We start from the raw sequence: 14,713 nt of genomic DNA, 5'->3' as shown, positions 1-14,713 counted from the left end.
GAGTTTCATCCTTATTTTTTCTTGATCAAGGATCAGGCAACGAAGAAAGTGCTATATCGAGGTAGATGCGTTCGAGGGCTCTACCCATTGCTTCCGGAGCGTAGGAGATCAAATAAACAAGCCTATGGTGCCGCCAAACTCTCATCAGCAAGGTGGCACGATAGATTAGGACATGCTGCTTTCTCTTTAGTTGAAAAACTGCTTAGGAAAAATAAGCTCCCGTTTGTTGGTGAGCGTGATCTTGAAACTATTTGTGATTCTTGTCAACGTGCAAAAAGTCATCAATTGCCTTATCCCATATCTACTAGTGTTTCTACCAAACCCTTGCAATTAATCTTCTCTGATGTTTGGGGCCCTGCTCCTATTCTGTTGGTAGACACACTTATTATGTGAGCTTCATAGATGACTACAACAAATTTTCTTGGATTTATCTTCTCAAGAAAAGATCCGATGTTTTTCAAGTCTTCCAAAACTTTCAAGCTCTCGTTGAACGAAAATTTGATAGTAAAATCATTGCTGTCCAGTCAGACTGGGGAGGGGAATATGAAAAATTAAATTCCTTCTTCCAAAACCTTGGCATATCACATCATGTGTCATGCCCTCACGCTCATCAACAGAATGGCTCTGCTGAACGCAAGCACCGACACATAGTTGAGGTTGGTTTAGCCCTCCTAGCTGGCGCATCTATGCTCCTCAAGTTCTGGGATGAGGCTTTCCTCACAGCAGTTCACATCATCAACATGCTTCCTAGTCGTGTCATTAACAATGAAACACCACTAGAACGACTCTTCCATGTCAAACCCGACTACAAGTCTCTCCGTGTGTTTGGGTGTGCCTGTTGGCCCAATCTTCGCCCATATAACACTCGAAAGCTCATGTTCCGCTCCAAACAATGTGTTTTCCTAGGCTATAGCACCCAACATAAAGGTGTCAAGTGCCTCGACGTTGCCACTGGCCGTGTGTATATCTCACGCGATGTTATCTTTGATGAAACCAAATTTCCTTTTGCTGATCTTCATCCCAACGCCGGTTCTCTTCTTCGCCAAGAAATCCTTCTTTTGCCTCATCATCTCTCCGGTGTTGATCAAGGGGGAAACAACAGTCATGATCAACTACTGACTAACCCTCTTACTGATGATATGCATGAGCCTTGTGGTGTTACAGGTGAAAACAACGAGGCAAATGGCGAAATCAGGGAAGAAAATGGTGAAAAAAAACCTTCATCGACGCCATATTTTATGTGCCCGGAATCTGGGGACAAATCCCCCTCGGGATCAATTCACATGCGCCTGCAACATATCAGATCCGCCTCGGGATCAGCGGCGGCAGACGCGTCAGGGGCGCCAGCAGCGCGCACGCCCGCCTCAAACCAGGCACGCCCCACGGGATCCGGCGCGTCGTCACCTCCGCACCAACCGTCGTCCACCACTTGTCAGCCTGTGATTAGCGTGGGCGGCGCACGCTTCACCGGCCAACCGGTGTGTTACAAGCGGCGCCACCCGGTTCGCCCGACCGGTGCGGGGCCCGAAGCTGGCGCGGGACCAGCGCTGATCCGTGCATGCATCCGACCGGCGTCGGACCCGAGGCCGATTTGCCATCACGCAGCAATGATGAGCCGATCGCTGCGGCGGGATCTTCTGCGGCTTCTGCACATGGGCAGTCGCTGCCACTTGCCACAGAAAATCCAAGCGGGACAGAAACTGCTGCTGCTGTGCGCGGATCCTCCTCGGGATCGGCTCCTACAGAAACTCATGTTCAAGCTGCAGGATCATCTGTGGCTGAAAATCTGGGCACCTCTCCTCGGCGCACACGACTACAAAAGGGAGTAATACAACCTGTTAATTACAAACGTGTAACAAAATATGGCATGCTTTGTTCTACACGTGAACCAGGTGAACCTCATACTCTAGAAGAGGCACTTGGTGATGAGAAATGGAAGAAAGCGATGAATGAAGAGTACATAGCCTTAAAGAAAAATAAGACATGGCACTTAGTTCCTCCACAGCAAGGTAAAAATTTAATTGATTGCAAGTGGGTATTCAGGATCAAGAGAAAGTCTGATGGAACTATTGATCGTTACAAAGCTAGACTCGTTGCAAAAGGATTTAAACAACGGTATGGTATTGACTATGAGGATACTTTTAGTCCAGTTGTTAAAGCTGAAACCATCCGTCTTGTTTTGTCTATTGTTGTTTCTAGGGGCTGGAGTCTCAGACAGTTAGACGTTCAGAACGCGTTTCTTCACGGTGTTCTGGAAGAGGAAGTGTACATGAAGCAACCTCCTGGGTTTGAAAGCAAAAATTCCCCCTCTTATGTGTGTAAACTGGACAAGGCACTTTATGGATTGAAGCAAGCACCGAGAGCATGGTACTCTCGTCTCTGTCATAAAATGCAAGCACTTGGTTTTATTCCATCAAAATTTACAACAAGTCCAACACATGCATATTTGTTTTGATATATGTTGATGATATCATTGTGACAAGCTCATCAAATGAAGCAATCACAGGGCTGTTGAAAGATTTGAGTGCAGATTTTGCTCTAAAGGACCTTGGTGACTTGCACTATTTCCTTGGAATTGAGGTGAAGAAACATGCAAGTGGACTTCATCTCTCTCAGGAAAAGTATGCTGTTGATCTGGTAAAAAAGGCTGGTTTGCAAGGTTGTAAGCCGACACCTACTCCATTATCTAGCTCAGAGAAGTTGTCTCTCACAGAAGGTAATCTCTTGAGTTCAGAAGATAGCACAAAATACAGGAAGCTTGGTAGGAGCACTTCAGTATCTCACTTTGACCAGACCTGATATATCCTTTGCTGTTAACAAAGTGTGCCAATTTCTTCATGCACCTACTAATGTCCACTTTACTGCTGCAAAACGCATAGTGAGATATGTCAAAGGAACTATGAACATTGGTCTGGATTTCAGCAGGTCATCTTCAAATCTTGTTAGTGCCTTCTTTGACTCAGATTGGGCAGGATGTCTGGATGACAGACGCTCCACTGGAGGTTTTGCAATCTTTTTTGGACCAAATTTAATATCATGGTGTGCTCGAAAACAGGCCACTGTTTCTAGATCCAGTACAGAGGCAGAGTATAAAGCACTGGCAAATGCTACAGCTGAGATTATATGGGTTCAGTCCATGCTGAAAGAACTAGGCATAAAGAACACACCAGCTCCATGTCTGTGGTGTGATAACCTTGGTGCAACCTATCTATCTGCCAATCCAGTTTTTCATGCAAGGACAAAACATATTGAAATAGATTTTCACTTTGTTCATGAGAGGGTTGCTCAAAAGCAACTTGATATTCGCTTTATCCACTCCAAAGATCAGCTTGCAGATGGATTTACAAAGGCTTTGCCTGTGAGAAGCTTTGAAAATTTTAAACATAATCTCAACTTGATGAAGTTGTGATTAAGGGGGGTGTTAAACATACGGCATTGTTGCGCATACGTGACAGAAGAGGATCTTTAGAGAGATAGTTCAGGAAGTAGTTTAGCTAGGATATGATATCTATTCGGTTGTAACCAAGTCTATCTCTTGCTTTTCTTTCTCCTCAAGTTGTATGCCGATTCTCTCTTATCTTCTCATGTAACCAACTCATGTATGCGCCTCAGGGTTATTGCGCCCCTACTATATAACACGTAGCATGTCCCCTAGGATAGGGCAAGACGTTTCCGCCATCGCACATTACACACTTCAGAGTAGGTCGGTGTCAGTTTTCATTAAAGGTAGTAACAAGGCGTCTACATTCTGTAATGGTATTATTTATTTTTCAGCTTATATCATTCGCTCTGTCCTGTTCCATTCTTATTTTTTTTCTCAATGTCTGTTTTAGCTAGGCTCAACAGAGACTATATTCTGCAGTCAACAACTCTCTGTTTCATTTTTATCCTATTTGGCCAATTGTCAAATGGACTTGCAACATTAAGTTGTATGAGCTTTGACTAACCCAGCAGCTCGTGGATGGGGGAGACCGGGGCAGAGTAGGAGAGTTCGAACTCAAGCTGGTCAGTGTAAGTGCATCTAGTGCCCCTTAGTGATTTTGGTGTATTGAAGACTTATAGGTTAAGGGACTAATGCATTTGTGAGTGTACACAGGTCTATAAGTCTATGAGGAGTTTGATATTTACAGAGAAATTCGACCCCTAAAAATGAAGTTCTTCGACTGAAGACTTTGATATTCTGAAGACTTTCTGAAGACTTTGAAAGTGAAGAAATTGGTGTGACCTTGAAGACTTGGTATTCATTTGAGAAACATGAAGCGTGAAGACTTTTGTTTTCGTAGTTTCATTTTCTCTTTCTTGAGTCATAGGAAACACCGTACTGTTAAAGGGGGTCGAGGAAATACTAAGGAAAAATTTTCATGTGATGCTCAACTCAAAATCCTACACCTACCAATCCCTTCGAGTGAAGCCTTTGGAAATCTCATGCAGTTCAGTCACTTTCTTCAGTGACAGAGACGAAGTTCTTCTGGTCGCTGATGAATTTGTTCTGACTGAGGAGTTAGGAATTCGCCAGTGTGAATTGCCTACACAGTGAGGAACATGATAGCCCTGAGGAATTTGAGAGTCAAATTTCCGACCGTTGTTGTGCTGCGCGCCAGCTGTCCGAAAATATCCTATCCACCTAATGGTCATATCATTGAAGGGCATTTATGTCTTATCATGTCGGGCTGCTCCCTAGGCTATAAATAGCCACCCCCCTACAACCACTAGCTGGTTGGCTGCTCCGAGAGAACTTGACACTTGTCATTTGAGAGCAACCCATCCTCCGAGGACTTTGAGCGAAAATCATCAAGTGAGGAAAACCCAAAACCAAACCCCTAAAAACCCAAAGTGATTGAGCATCACTGAAGAAATTGATCCTGCGTGGATCCGACGCTTGTTACCTTTGAAGACTGTGCTTCTTCCAGACGGTTAGGCGTCATGGTCTAGAGCATCCAAGAGGAATTGTGGATCACCGAGTGACCAAGTCTGTGAAGGTTTGGAAGTCGCCTGAAGACTTACCACAAGTGATTGGACGAGGTCTGCGTGGCCTTAGTTCAAGGAGAATACGGCGAGGACTGGGTGTCCTGAGCTGCGTGCTCAATGACTGGGTGTCCGGGACTGCGTGTCCTCGAGTTTAAATACTCAGCCGCTCCAACCAGACGTACAACTGAGACAGTAGTTGAAACTGGTTTACCAAATCATTGTCTTCACCAACTAACTGGTTCTATTTCCTCAACCCTTTCATTTCCTCATTACTGTGTTGAGTGTTTGTTCATATCTGTGCTTTAAGACTTTGACTGAAGACTTTCTCAAATTCCTCAGTTCAATTTCTTCAGTCTGTTTGTCTTCATCTTGTGTTATCCTGTGATTACGCTTTCTGTACTCTGTGCTAGTCTTCATTTCATCATGATGACCATGCTTGTATTTTGTATGCTTACTTCTGAGTACTTATTCCGCTGCAAGTAGTTCTTCGCTAAGGAATTTCCTCACCAGCAAATTCCTCAGTGAAGAATTCATAAAAATCGCCTATTCACCCCCCTCTAGTCGATATAACGCACTTTCAATTGGTATCAGAGCAGGGTACTCCCTTGTTCTGTGTGATTTTGGTTTAACCGCCTGGAGTTTTAGTTATGTCGACCGCAGGTATGAAGAAAGTGACATGCCCTATCTTTGATGGTCATGACTATCCCAAGTGGAAGGTCATGATGAGGAAGCGCCTCATGGCAATGAACAGCAAGCTGTGGACCGTCACTAAGATTGGTCTTACTGATCTATGCAAGATGGCGGACGTTGATGATATTCGCAAGTACACTCGACTTGACATCATGGCGAAGGATGTCATCTGTTCCTGCCTATCCAGAGATCAATTCGGGCGCATTATGCATCTTGGAAATTCGAAGCTTATCTGGGACCGAATCTCTAATGTCTATGAAGGTCATCGAACCCGTCATGATCCCTGGTTTGAGGACTTCAAGGAATCTCTCAAAACGATGACTTTCGAGCCAGAATCATCATCTTCTGCATCATGTCTCATGGCAAACGATGCTGAGGTAACTGAATGCTCCTCATCCGAGTTTTGTGATGATGAATCTGATAATGATGAATCGGATAATGATGAATCTGATGATGATATTGAATCTTGTTACACCAAACTTGTTTGCATTGCCACTAAACAACAAACGGCTTTGGAACAAGTTCAAAACATGCTAGACAAAAGTGATGATATGTTGCGTAAAGAAATGGATCAGTCAAAAGCATTGGGCGAATGTTTTCAGAGAATTCACTCCAAGTTTGACGCCCTTCAAGACCAACATAATACCCTCTTGACTGATCACGAGAAGCTTTCTTCTGAATCTCTTCAAAGAAAGCAAGATCTTGAGAAGCTGAGAGTGTGTTATGAAGATCTTCAGAAGGAGCGCGATTCATTACTAGCTCAACAAATCAGCGCTTCTCAGGAAGAATTTGTTCCTCCATGCTTAAAGTGCATTGAACATGAATCTGCTAATTCTTCACCTAAATGGTCAAATGCTTCAACTGTTACAAATTCCTCATCCGCCTCTGCTATCACTAATTCCTCATATGAGGACATTGCTAGTATTACTGACAATGCGGGGCTGAAGGAACTGTACATGACATGCATGTACAAAAGCCTCAAAGGGCATCAGACTCTTTGTGATGTGCTTAAAAAGCAGATCCTCAACAGAAACCCTAGGAAAGAGGGTATTGCCTTTGAGAGGAAACTCAATGCTGATGGAACATATTGGAAGCCTGAGCAGTACCCCAAAACCTCATGGGTTGCTGCAAAGGGACTTCCAGTTGATCCATCTAACTTATCTGGCTTTACATGTGAATCTCCTCATTCTTCTGATGAGTCATTTGACTCAAACTATAAACTGTTCAAAAATCAGAATGGTGAAGTATTTGCTAGATATGTTGGCACTAACTGCAGGAATGGTTCTCCTATGAAGAAAATCTGGGTTCCCAAAAGTTATGTTGAAAGTCTTCAGGTGAATGTCCTCATGACACCACCTGTGAAGAACAGGAACCCCAGATCAAATTCTTCATATGGACCAAATTCTTCATATGGATCCAAGTCCTCATACGGACCAAATTCCTCACGTGGATCAAATTCCTCAAAAGGATCAAAGTCCTCAAATGATTATCATCGTGCTAACAACTCTGTCTCGCAGGGTAGAGCTAAGGGCTATGAATATGTGCATTATTCTTCAAACCATTATGTTCATAAGTCCTCGAAGAATTTCTTTGCTTATTCATATGCTTACCCTAACCCCTCTTATGTGAAACGAAATGGTTTGGCATCTTTGCCACCTTTCTCATATGGTGCTCGCAGAGTGACGAATTCTTTGCCACCCCTCCAGATGTGGGTGGTGAAGAAAAAGAACTAATCTCTTCTGCAGGGTCAGGTCTCCAGACGTGCTTTAACATCTGAAGAATTTGCTGGGGACCTGACAAAATTGCCTGAAAGGACGCAGGCGAATCATGATGAAATGAATCTTCATTTCACACGTCCTAATACTGCTATATCTGTTTACTGCTTGATGAAATTCATCTGATGAACTTGATATCATATTCTTCACTGATGAAGCATATGAGATTGTAAGTTACACTAATTCATCTGCAGGATGATCAACCCAAAACTACTGAATGGGTCCTCGATAGTGGATGTACGAATCACATGACTGGTGACAAGAATCTATTGATGGATGCTCCCTTATCACCGTCACATCTGAAGCATATCATCTTTGCTGACAAAGGCAAAAGTCAGGTATTGGGTCTTGCTAAGGTTGCAATCTCTAAGGATAAACACATGGACAAAGTCATGCTTGTTGAGTCCTTAGGATACAACTCATGTCAGTCTCAATGCTTTGTGATCTTGATATGGTTGCTGTCTTTGGCAAGTATCGCTGTGTTGTGATTATGGAAGCTGACAATTCCAAAGTCTTCGAAGGCTTTAGGACAGGAGATTTGTATATTGTTGATTTCTCTACAGGACCACAACCAGCCGTGTGTCTACTTGCAAAAGCTTTAGAAGGCTGGCTATGGCATCGACGACTTGGTCACGCAGGCATGAGGAATTTGCACACGCTTGCGAAGAAGAAGCATGTCATTGGCATTGAAAATGTCAAATTCCTCAAGGATCACTTATGCGGAGCCTGTGAAGCTGGAAAAATGACCAAGGCCAAGCATCCAGCGAAGACTATCATGACCACTACTCGTCCATTCGAATTGCTTCACATGGACCTATTCGGACCTAATCATTACTCAGCAGTCACTAATGATGCATCTCTATATGGTTTTGTCATTGTTGATGATTACTCTCGATATACATGGGTACACATTGTTACTTACAAACATGAAGTGCAGGAAGTCTTCAAACGATTTTCCTCGAGGGCTTCAACCAACTTTGGTGTGAAGATCAAGCACATCAGAAGTGACAATGGAACTGAGTTCAAGAATTCCGGTCTTGATGATTATCTTGATGAACTTGGTATTACTCATGAGTTATCTGCTCCCTATACTCCTCAGCAAAATGGCGTCATGGAGCGCAAGAACAGAACTCTTGTTGAGATGGCTCGCACTATGCTTGATGAATACAAAACGCCTCAGCGTTTTTGGATTGATGCAATTGATACTGCATGCCACATCATCAACAGAGTATATCTTCACAAATTCTTCAAGAAGACGGCCTATGAACTCCTCACTGACAAGAAACCCAATAGAGCACCTACCTTCTGTGTTAGATGAACCAACACCTGAGGATTCTATCAAGTTCAAGGCAACTGAGGATGTCATTCCTACTGAAGAATCTACTGAAGAATTCATTCCAGTTCATGAAGAACGTCGGGCTGATGCACCTGAAGAAAATCCTGAGGAAAATGGTGCTGAAGAAAATACTGATCAAATTCCTCAGCGACAACCAGCTCATCCTCGCGTTGCAAAAGAAGTGCAAGTGGAGAAGATCATCGATGACATTAGTGCACCAGGTCCTCTCAACGCTCAAAAGCTTCACATTTATCTAACTTTTGTGGGCACTATGCTTTTGTCTCTATCACAGAGCCCACTAAGGTAGATGAAGCATTTCTGGAGCTAGAGTGGATTTAGGCTATGCAAGAAGAATTACATCAGTTCGAGCTTAACAATGTCTGGGAACTGGTCAATCGCCCAGATCCTCGCAAGCATAATATCATTGGCACAAAGTGGATCTACCGCAACAAGCAAGATGAAAATGGCCTTGTGGTGAGGAATAAGGCACGACTAGTAGCTCAAGGCTACACACAGGTTGAAGGAATTGATTTCGATGAAACTTTTGCACCTGTTGCTAGACTTGAGGCTATTCGCATATTACTTGCTTATGCTAACCATCATGATATCATCTTATATCAAATGGATGTGAAAAGTGCATTCCTCAATGGTAAGCTTGAGGAAGAAGTATATGTTGCTCAACCCCCAGGTTTTGAAGATCCAAAGAATCCTGACAAAGTCTTCAGACTTAATAAGGCCCTGTATGGCCTCAAGCAAGCCCCTCGGGCGTGGTATGATACATTGAAGGAATTCTTCGTGAAGAATGGCTTCACACCCGGTTCACTTGACCCTACTCTTTTTACTAAATATTATGATGGTGAACTGTTTGTGTGCCAAATATATGTTGATGATATTATCTTTGGCTGTACTGACCAACGTTATAGTGATGAATTTGCCTATATGATGAGTGAACAATAGCAAATGTCTATGATGGGAGAGTTGAAATTCTTCTTAGGTCTTCAAACTCGTCAACAGCGCAATGGCATATTCATATCTCAGGAGAAATACCTCAAAGATGTACTGAGGAAATTCGGCATGCAAGATTGCAAAGCGTCAAAATTCCTATGCCCACAAATGGCCATTTATGCACTGATGAAAATGGTATTGACTTTGATCACAAGGTATACCGCTCCATGATTGGTTCTTTATTGTACTTATGTGCATCTAGGCCAGATATAATGCTTAGTGTTTGCATGTGTGCCCGATTTCAAGCTGCACCGAAGGAATCACACCATAAGGCTGTGAAGCATATTCTTCGATATCTAGCTCACACACCAACACTAGGATTATGGTACCCCAAGGGCTCTGCTTTTGATCTCATTGGATATTCTGACTCTGACTATGCTGGTGATCGTGTGGACCGCAAGTCAACTTCTGGCACTTGTTATTTCCTCGGACGATCTTTGGTCTGTTGGTCCTCGAAGAAACAGAACTGCGTATCACTGTCTACTGCGGAAGCTGAATACATTGCTGCTGGCTCTTGCTGTGCTCAACTGCTTTGGATGAAGCAAACCCTCAAGGACTATGGCGTCAACGTGAAGAATGTGCCTCTCCTCTGCGACAATGAGAGTGCCATCAAGATTGCTCACAACCCAGTTCAGCACTCGAAGACAAAGCACATTCAGATTCGTCATCATTTTCTTCGTGATCATGTGTTGAAGGGCGACATCTCCATCGAGCACGTGAAGACTGAAGAACAGCTAGCTGATATCTTCACTAAACCCTTGGATGAGAAGAGATTTAGCAAGTTGCGGTGTGAGCTAAATATCTTAGAATCTTCGAACGTTCTTTGAAAAGGACACACATCCTAACACTTATGCAAAATTGATGACTTAGATGTGCAACACATGAAGAAACGTTTTTCTTCAATCAATGAAGAATAACACTCTAAGTGTGAAGAAATTAATGAAGAATTTGATTCTCAGAACCCTACGACAATTGTATGCGGTGTCTGAAATCATCATTCTTATACGATGGGTCACGCCACCACAAAAAGTTGAAAATCTTCAATTTGAGTTTTTCCTCATTTTTGAAATTCTTCAGTTTTTCAAATTCTTCAACTTTGCAAAATCTTCACTGTTTCCGTCGTTTTTCTTCATTGACTATATATATATATGTATGAGTTTATGTCCTCTACAACATTCACTTATGGCTATTTCTTCAAGTTGCTTTTCTCTGCTAAGTGAATGTGATCGGACCCTTTCCCCTCTATGCTATACTCAACCCAATCTATTCACAAATTCTTCATGTGCGTTCTATTTGAAACTCGTTCAAAATCTTCACTGTGTCCTTGTCAGCTGAAGAAATTGCGAACGAAACTTTAAAACAAATCTTATCCAGATTTTCGGTTTTACGATGCATTATTTTATTCACCCACGATCTTACATGATCTCAACTACATAGTACGTGGGTGACACATGTCGCGTGAAGGAGAAAGGGCAGGGGCATGTTCGTCCCAAAATCTTCGGGCAAACAGTTTTTCACCGCGGCTATAAATACCCCTCTCCCCTTCCTCACTTCATTTACTCCACTCGACCGCTGTCTCCCGCTCGAGCTCCTCAAACCCTAGCGCCGCCGCTACTCCATCATCGCCGGTGAGGAAGAGCTTCGCCGCCTTGACCTCGTCGCCATCGTACTCACGCCGGTTGCGAAAATCTTCACTCCGCCGCCGCCATAGCTGTTTCCCTCTGCCAAGTTAGGGCGTGGGAGATCTAACCTGATGAACTTCACATCTGTTCATCTCAGTTCGTCGTGTTCTTCACTTCGGGTAATTAAAAGTTACTTTTATTACTCACTTTGATTCTCAAACTTTCCTGAAAATCTTCAAAGGTGTTTTATTCTTCAAATCTTCACACATATTAACACCTCACACATTATATGCTCTTGATCCATTTCTCTAAGCAATCATTTTCTTCAAGATTCCTCAATTGTGTGGATCTTCGATCTGTAGAACTCTGGAACCTAAGACAAAGAACGCTTAGTGAAATTCCTCAAGGCTCATTTGGTCAAAATCCTCAAAACTTGTCTTTTCGAAAAACCTTCTGAGAATGCATATGACCTCTCCAAATTCCTCACACCTACACTCTGTTCACAGGTACTCATGTCCGCTGCTGAATCACTAGGTTCTCATCAACTTAACCCATTTGCAGCGTTCCTCGAAGAAAAACTGCATACTTCTTCAGAGTGTTCAATTGTTCAAATTCCTCATCTGAAGAATATGGCTGAAGGTAAGAGACCGCAGAAAGGAGGAAAGAAACCTGAGGTTATGACTGCGTTTGAAATCCCTGAGGAAATTTATGCTGGCTATTGCACAGCTGATGAAGCAAAATTTGGCAAAGAAACCAAAAATCAGCGCAAGGTGCGCATACAGAAGATTGAACGGAGATGGGCAAGAGAATGGAGGGAGTACAGATATGTGACTCCAAAGTATATGAAGAAATTTGCTTTAAATCCTCCATGCCCAATAGCTCCATTGGCACCTGGCCAAGTAGCTGACCCAACAAGCATCAAGAATGGTGAGGACTTTCCTGAAGAATGGGCTAAGCGCCAAGCCAAATTGGCAAGACAAGCCAAGAAGGCAGTGAAGAAATTCAATGAGTATTCTGCCACTGCTGCTGCTACTGAGGCCTCGGTCAGACCGAGGAAATCCATGCCAAAGAAGCCTGCTTGTAAGCCAAGTGCTTCACCAACAGCGCCCTCACGGCCAAGTTCCTCAGCAATGCCCGCACGGCAAATTCCTCAGACTACTACTGCTCCACCAAAGTCCTCAGCTCCTGTGCATCTGGCTACATGTCAAAGGACTACGGGTTTCTCGATTGCCTCTGGTGTTTCAGCAAGTTCCTCAGCTGCACCTATTTCCTCATCAGGCCCCACACTGTTGAAGACTAAAGCAACAGCTGGACGCGGTCCTCGACCAAGTCCAAGGAAGAAACAGGTCGCATTCCATGTGCCCTCTGATGATGAAGCTTCTGATGATGAACTGGCAGAAATCATCAGAGACAGACAAGTGAAGGCCGCTAGAGCCAAAGGCACATCTGTGCCACTGCTTTTGGATCCGAAGAAAATCCTCGATTACATTGATCTCTGGCACAAGGATCCAAACACCCCAATGCCTGATTTTCATCTGACTCCTGGTCAAAGTCACATGCTGACCCATTTCATCACTCAAGAGAAATGGAAATTTGAAAAGGCAAGAGAGATCAAGAAAGCTCAGTACAGAAAGGAGAAGCTCCTGAAGAAAAATGTTGTCAGAATGACACCTGATGAACTTCTCAAGGCTCAGTCTGAAATTCAAGCCCTCAGCAAAGACTTTGATGCCTACTATGCTGATTGGCAAGGAGCTAAAGTGAGATTCGTCAATCTGACGAAGAAATTCACAAATGTTGCAGCCCCATCGCAACAAGAAAACCCTCAGGCTGCAGACTTTGCTCAGCCTGCTGAAGAACATGCCAGCACCGCTGATGACTTTCAGCCTGCTAAAGAAAATGCTAGTTCCAGGGCTGATGAAGAAATTCCAGCCGCTGAAGACATTGCCAGGGCATCCACTAGTGGTGCGCCTGAAGAAACTGAAGAAATCAGGGCAACTGCATCAGTTGCGCCTGAAGAAAATCAACCAGATTCCTTAGCTCCTCCCGCGCCTACACCAACTCCAATTCTTCCATCTGCCTATGAGGTGAAGAAGACCAAGGCCGCAGAGCGAGCTGCAGTGAAGAAAAGGAAGGCATCAGCTGCGTCAGATTCTTCGGCTGCGAAGAAAATGAAGCCAATGACCAGCTCAATCGAAAATCCAATTGATGTTGTTCCAATTTCCTCCATGCCATCAAAGGACCTTGTTCCTTTTGGAGAAGACTATGTGATCCCAAGCGGATCTGATGAAGAAAATCATGCTGCTTCGTCAAAGCAGATTGATGAAGAAATTGAAGTGGACGCAATCCCTTCAACGCCAGTCATTTCCTCACCTATGCCTCAGTTCACAGCTGAAGAGGCTGGTGTTGAGGAAATTGAAGATGAAGATGTGGATATAGGATGCACCACACCTGTGATGAATGATGACTTTTGGGAAAGTCAGCATCCCAATACTCCTCTCTTCACACCTATCCAACAGATTCCTCAGTCCCCTGCACCAACAGTTCAACTGGGCTCTGAAGAAACTCAACCCACTCCCTCTGTTCATGAAGATATTCCAGCCGCTAGTGCTGAAGAACCTGCTGCTACTGACCATCAGGTTGCACAAGAAGAGGAACCAGAAATTCCTCAGCCTGAAGAACCTGAGCTCACGATTCCTGAGGTGGTACTGCAAATCACTGACACCCCTCTGCCAAAGCCGAAGAATCCGTTCTCAAGCAAACAGAAGTTTAAGGCTGAAAACTTCTTTTCCAAGCATGTATTCTTCACTGACTACAACCCCTATGACTCTGCTCGCATAAGGAAGAGGCGTTTCTGGACTGCTAGTCAAGCCAACTTCTATTCCTCAGTGTTGTTTGACAAAGACAAAATCTTCGATCATGAACATATTCCTCACGTGGATATGGAATCTCTGCCATGCTTCGAGCCAGTCCTCAGTGTTATTCACGATGCAGGATTACTTAATTTCTGCACTGACATTTGTGATTGGAATGAAGAACTCATTCTTCAGTTCTACGACATGCTGCATATCACTGGAAACGCTGAAGATGTCAACTCATGGGTGTTGGATTGGATGACTGAAAACACTCAGTACAAGGCACCAGCAACAGAATTGCTTCGTGTCCTTCCTCTCGATCCTCCCCATGACAGTGCACGTTGCATCTACAATGACCCTGAACTGACAAATCACTATATGCAAGTGCTTATGAAGCCTTTGAAGCCTGGGCAGGCCCCACGAACCAAATTCCTCGTCAAGGAATTACTCTATGTGCCTCGGACT

The sequence above is a fragment of the Triticum aestivum genome, chromosome 7B, assembly GCF_018294505.1.
Source record: "Triticum aestivum cultivar Chinese Spring chromosome 7B, IWGSC CS RefSeq v2.1, whole genome shotgun sequence".
NCBI classification, from domain to species: Eukaryota; Viridiplantae; Streptophyta; class Magnoliopsida; order Poales; family Poaceae; genus Triticum; species Triticum aestivum.
This window is presented reverse-complemented; position numbering follows the sequence as displayed.